Below are 7,201 nucleotides of genomic sequence, written 5' to 3'. Positions count from 1 at the left end.
AAACAACCCACACAGGACTAAGCATTTTATATACATACTTCTGTGTTAATTTCCATGAAATAATTTTAGGTATTTTATTATTCCCATTTCAGAGATAAGGAAACTGATACCAGAAAGGTTAAGTAACTTGCCTAAAGTTGCGTAGGAAGTGGTGGAATCAGAATATGAACCCCAGAGTTTGAATCCAGTCAACTTCTTTAGTAACTATAACATTAATGATATTGAACAATTATACTGATGAAGTTGAGTATACTTAGAAATTAGTTAAGGAGATTAGCCTTTCTGCTTTCTGATAGCTAATATATAAAACAGATACCTAGTTAGTTATATAGTTCACAAAGTCTATCAGTTAAACAAGAGCATTATTTTAAAGGAGAAATACAGTTATCCTTGATAGTAATATGACACAGGAGTTTCAAATTAGGGAATAGTCACCTTTTGCAAATTTATTAAATATTTGTAGTTGAAATATTATTGTTTTATGAAGGAGTGTGAAATATCAATCTAATCACCATACAAAGCACTGTATGACTGATACTCAGGATGTAATTGAAGTGCAGTTATCCAAACAAATCAAATCATTTTCTACTGTAACAATGTTTTCTAATTGGAGTATTGTAGAAAGAAATAATATTATTATTGACATAATATACAACTGAATAAAGTATAGCCTCACAAGTTAAGAAGTTTAGCCAGGATCACCCAGCTAGTGGCCAGGTTGACCCTCATCTGCACATTCTCTGGCTTTTTATACTGGGCTTTGTCCATTGTGTCTTGTTGACTGTGATCCTAGAGCACTCAGACCCATAAATAAAGTAAATCTTTCTACAAAAAGGAAAAACCAAACCCAGTGGCTATGCCCATTGTGTCTTGCTGACTGTGATCCTAGAGCGCTCAGACCTATAAATAAAGTAAATCTTTCTGCAAAGATGATTAAAATAATAAATCTCCAAAGAATCTAGAAAGTAATGAATTAATTAGCATTGTGGCTGAATGTTGCGTGTAGATAGTGTTTCTGGACTTATGGGTGGATAAATAAGGAGTCCTAATAATTCGAATTAAGTTCATTTTTTTACACTAACCTAACTGGAAACTTAAGTGAATTCAAAGTTACTTGCTAGCTGACTGCTTGTTTACATCTGCCAGGTAACCCAACTATGACTTGTGAGTGCGGACACAATCTAGGGGAGGAAAGTGTTCTCAATGGTGAATTATAATCAATACGTCAGGTTCACTCACAGATGCTGAAAACTTACTTACCTCTTGAAATAATTCATTCATCTTTCAGTAATACATCCAAAGTCATTGTATTTATATAGCATCCATGCCATCTTTCTGTTATTGTTTGCCTTCGGGGACAAACCTCTGAAGATTCAAATGTGAACTCAAAAGCATTGAAGATCATCATCACATTCTCCAGTGGAAACTGAACAGTTCAAATCCCACATACACAACTAGTCTTAAGGGTTCTGTCAATTCTCAAGTGGCCTATTTATTTATTTATTTTTGTTTCTACGTAGGTGTTGGAGTACTTTCATTTGACAATTATTGGGGTATAATAAAATAATTTCTCAAAACTAAATATTACTTTTTAATCTTAGGGAATACTAAAGTTCATATATAAAAGGTATTTTTATCTTTATTCATTCAGCTTGTTCATTTTATAAGTATTTGGTAGTGAGAGTAAGAAACTATTTGATACCTTGGGGAATATGAGGTGGATACCATACAAAGTTGAATTTTTAATGACAAAATTAAGACATGTACATATTTTTCTAGCAAAAATTATAAAATAAATATCTTAAAGGTTATACAGGTTCAGAACTATGAAGTAAAAAAATGATTTCCAAAAAGACAGTCTTTCATACCACTTGCCGCAAAGGGATGACTCCTGGTTTGTGGCGTATGTAACTAGGGAGATGATGGTAGAAGCAAGTATCTTCAACCCAAAGAATATAATTCTCTTGCTAATCCTCAGTTTATAATGTCCTCCCGATGCTCCCTTTGGTGGAAGTGGAGAAGGGGCTCATAAGACAAATGATGACTCATCACCCCGTCCGATACAAATATTAATAAGCAACTAGACAGCAACAAACAGCAACAATGACTAATGATGTTGAGCATCTTATCATGTGTTTTTAAGCCATCTGAATGCCCTCTTCAGTGATCCTTTTGTTGCCATAGCTGATAATCCATGATTAAGAAGTACATCCTACAGCTGTGCCCCTATAGTGTGAGAATTTTATAGTTTCATATTTTGGTTCTACATCTATTTAAAAAATTTTTTGAATACTATGAGGCATGGATTCTGATTCATTTGTCTGCACATGGAAATCCAGTTTTTCTAGCACAGTTTATTGAAGAGACTTCCTTCCCCCCTAAATAGATTTAGCAGCCTTGTCACAATTTGGCTGATCATAGATGTATGAATTTATTTCTGGACTCACTACACTGTTCCATTGAGCTATGTGTCTATTATTATACCAATCCCAGGGTGTTTTAATTAGTGTGGGTTTATAATATGTTTTGAAATCAGGAAGCCTGAGTCCTCCAACTTCGTTCGTCTTCAAGATTGCTTTAGCTACTCGGGGCTCCTTCTTCTTCCATATAAATTCGAGAATTGGTTTTCCATTTCTGCAAAAAAAGGCTGTTGGAAGTTTGATGTGGATTGCATTGAATTTGTAGGTTGCTTTGGGTAGTATTGACATCTTAGCTATGTTAAGACTTCCAGTCCATAAACAGACTGTCCTTTCATTTATTTAGGTCTTCTTTAATTTGTTTTAGTAAGATAGTATTTTATGTACAAGCTTTTCACCTTCTGCAATGAGTTAGCGATAGTGTCGAACTTTGACTTCAGGGAGGATGAGAATCAGCATCAGCACAAAGCTGACTCATATGAGGTTGAGGTCAGACACACTTCCACTCTTCAAAGTTTTTGCTAATTCTGACACCAGCTGTCCTCCCCACTTCACTCTCTACTTCCCTGCTGGGTTTGATAACTTGTGACAGTGGCCAGACACAACTCACAGGCCATACTCACAGTTACATGGTTTATTAAGGAAGTAACATGGAATCAGGATGAACTTGGAAGTGTCACGGTAAAACACCAGATTTACACTCTGCTAGTTGCAATGGACTTGACAGCAATGGGTTTGGCTTTTTCTTTTTTTTTTTAAGAAATAAAAATAAAGAGTTTTATTGAAGGATAAAACCACGAAACGGGCAAACACAAGCTCCCAGGCAAGATGCTACAGCTTGTTCCAAATTGTAGAGAGAACAGTGAGGTTTTATCAGGTGTGGCAAACAAAGGACTGCGGGGGATGGGGTTATATAGCAAAAAATTGCAAGGAGTTTTTTTTTTTTTCTTTAATATTTATTGTGCTTTAAGTGGAAGTTTACAAATCAAGTCAGTCTCTCATACAAAAATTTATACACACCTTGCTATATACTCCTAGTTGCTCTCCTGCTAATGAGACTGCGCATTCCTCTCCACCCTGTATTCCTGTGTCCATTCAGCCAGCTTCTGTCCGCCTCGGCCTTCACATCTCCCCTCCAGACAGGAGCTGCCCACGTAGTCTGATGTGTCTACTTGATCCAAGAAACTCACTCTTCACCAGTGAAATCCTTGTCGGAAGAGTTGTCTTGGGGAATGGTTCCAGTCTTGAGCTAATAGAAGCTCTGGGGACCATGACTCCGAGGTCTTTGTAGTCTCAGTTAGACCATTAAGTCTGGTCCTTTTACGAGAATTTGAGGCCTGGATTCCACTGCTCACCTGTTCCATCAGGGTGAATAAACATTTTTTTTAATTTTATTGACCTTTAGATGAAAGTTTACAGAACAAACCAATTTCTCATCAAACAGTTAGTACACACATTGTCCTATGATGTTTGTTAACAACCTGAAGACATGTCAACGCTCTCCCTTCTCTGCACTGGGTTCCCTATTACCAGTGCTCCTGTTCCCTCCTGCCTTCCAGTCCCTGCCCCAGGGCTTGCGTGCCCCTTTAGTCTTATTTTGTTCCATGGGCCTGTTCAATCTTTGGCTAAATGGTGAACCTCAGGAGTGGCCTCATTACTGAGCTGTAAGGGTTTCCCGGGGCCATACTCTCAGCGTTTCTCCAGTCTCTGTCATGCCAGCAAGTCTGGTCTTTCTTTTTGAGTTAGAGTTTTGTTCTTCAGTTTTCCCCAGCTCTGTCCAGGACCCTCTATTGTGACCCCTGTCTGAGCAGTCAGTGGTGGTAGCTGGGGTCCATCTGGCTGTATTGGACTCACCCTGGTGGAGGCAGTGGTAGATGTGATCCATTAGTCCTTTGGACTAATCTTTCCCTTATGTCTTTAGTTTTCTTCATCTTACCTTGCTCCTGATGGGGTGAGAATAGTGGAGTATTGTAGATGGCGGCTCACGGGCTTTTAAGACCACAGACGCTACTCACCAAAGTAGAAAGTAGAACATAGTCTTTATAAACTCTTTTCTGCTACGTGAGCTAGATGTTTTCTGAGAGCACGGTCACCACAGCCCTCAGCCCAGCAATTTGGTCCCTCTGGGAGATTGGATGTGTCTATGGAGCTACCATGGCCTTGCCTTGTACAGGTTGTGCTGGCTTCCCCAGTATTGTGTACTGTCTTACCCTTTACCAGAGTTACCACTTATCTATTGTCTTTTAAGTGTTTTTCTATCCCCACCCCTCCCCTCCCTCGTAACCATCAAATATTGTTTCTTTTTGTATGTAAACCTTTTCATAAGTTTTTACAGTAGTGGTCTCCTACAATATTTGTCCTTTTGTGATTGACTTATTTCACTCATTATAATGTCCTCCAGATGCACCCACATCATGTGATGCTTCACAGATTCATTGTTGTTCTTTAGCATTGCATAATACTCCATTGTGTGTACATACCATAGTTTGTCCATCCATTCATCTGTTGATGCGCATCTACATTGTTTCCATCTTTTTGATATGGTGAACAATGCTGCAATGAACATGGGTGTACATATATCTATTCGTGTGACAACGCTTATTTCTCTAGGATATATGCCTAGGAGTGGGATTGCTGGAGCCTATGGTATTTCTATTTCTATCTTTCTAAGGAAGCGCCATATCGTTTTCCAAAAAGGTTGTATCCTTTTGCATTCCCACCAGCAATGCATAAGAGTTCCAGTCTCCCCGCTGCCTGTCCAATATTTGTTGTTTTCTGTTTTATTAATTCATGCCAATACTGCTGGGGTCAGATGGTTCTCATTGTGGTTTTGATTTGCATTTTTCTGATGGCTAGAGATCGTGAGCATTTCCTCATGTGTCTTTTGGCCACTAGAATGTTTTCTTTGGTGACATGTCTGTTCATTTCCTTTGCCCATTTTTTAATTGGATTATTTGTATTTTTGTTGCAGAGGTGTTGGATTTTCTTATACATTTTAGAGATTAGACCTTTGTCTGGTTTGTAATATCCAAAAATTTTTTCCCAGTCTGTAGGTTCTCTTTCTACTTTATTGGTGAAGTCATTTGATGAGTTCAACTTTTAGAAGATCCAGTTATCTAGGTTTTTCTCTGGAGCTTTTGTGTTGTTGGTTGTGATTTATATCCTTTTAATGCTGTGTATTAGGGCCTCTATTTTTTTTTTTTTTTTTTATTAGGGCCTCTAGCATTGATCCTGTTTTTTCTTCTATGAACTTCGTAATTTTTGGCTTTATACTTAGGTCTTTGATCCATTTTTGACTTAGTTTTTGTAGTGGTGTGAGGAATGGCCCCTATTTCATTTTTTTGAAGATGGACATCCAGTTTTGCCAGCACCATTTGTTAAAAAGACTGGCTTTTCCCCATTTGATGGATTTTGGGCCCTTGTTGAAGAGCAGGTGACCATCCGTGCATGGATTTACATCTGGGTTCTCAATTCCGTTCCATTGGTCAATGTATCTGTCGTTGTACCAGTACCAGGCTGTTTTGACTACCCTAGCTGTATAGCTGTATAGTAGGTTCTGAGGTCCGGTAGTGCGAGCCCTCCTACCTTATTCTTCTTCTTCAATAGTGTTTTACTTATCTGGGGCTCCTTCTCTTTCCATGTAAAGTTAATGATAAGTTTTTCCATCTCTTTAAAGAATGTTGTTGGTATTTGTATCAGCATTGCATTGTATTTTTAAATCACTTTGGGTAGAATTGTCATTTTTACAATGTTGGGCCTACCTATCCATGAGCATGTATAGGTATATCTCTTTTGGTTTCTTGCAGTAGTGTTTTGTAGTTTTCTTTGTATAGGTCTTTTACATCCCTGGTTAGATTTATTCCCAAGTTTTGTATTTTTTTAGGGGCTATTGTAAACGGTATTGTTTTCCTGATTTCCTTTTCACCGTTCTCTTTATTGGTATATAGGAAACCAACTGATTTTGTATGTTTATCTTGTGTCCTGCAAGTCTGCTGAATCTTCCTATTAGTTCCAGTAGTTTTCTCGTGGAGTCTTTTGGATTTTCTTAGTATCATGTCATGCACAAATTTGGACATTTTAACTTCTTCATTACCAATTTGGATGCCCTTTATTTCTGTTTCTTGCCTTATTGCTCTAGCTAAGACTTCCAACACACTGTTAAATAGGAGTGGTGATAAAGGGCATCCTTGTCCTGTTCCTGTTCTCAAGGGGAATGTTTTCAGCCTTTCTCTATTGAGAATGATGTTGTGCATTGGTTTTGCATAGATGTCCTTTACTATATTGACAAATTTCCATTCTATACCTATTTCATTGAGAATTTTTATCAGGAATGGGTGTTGGACTTGTCAAATGCTTTTCTGCATCAATTGAGATGACCATGTGATTCTTTTCTTTCCTTTTATTTACATGGTGGATTACGTTGATTGATTCTCTGATGTTAAACCATACTTGCATACCTGTTATGAATCCTACTTGGTCGTGGTGTATTCTTTTTTTGATATGATGCTGAATTCTATTGGCTAGAATTTTGTTGAGAATTTTTGCATCTATATTCATGAGAGATAATGGCCTGTAATTTTCTTTTTTTCTGTATCTTTGCCTGGCTTTGGTATCATTGGTATGCTGGCTTCATAGAATAAATTCGGAAATATTGCTTCCTTTTCTATGTTCTGAAATAGTTTGAGTAGTACTGCTGTAAGCTCTTCTCTGAATATTTGGTAGAATTCTCCAGTGTTGCCATCTGGGCCAGGGCTTTTTATTGTCGGGAGTTTTTTGTTTTTTTT

Source organism: Loxodonta africana, chromosome 7 (assembly GCF_030014295.1).
Source record: "Loxodonta africana isolate mLoxAfr1 chromosome 7, mLoxAfr1.hap2, whole genome shotgun sequence".
NCBI classification, from domain to species: domain Eukaryota; kingdom Metazoa; phylum Chordata; class Mammalia; order Proboscidea; family Elephantidae; genus Loxodonta; species Loxodonta africana.
Note: the sequence above shows the minus strand (reverse complement) of the source record.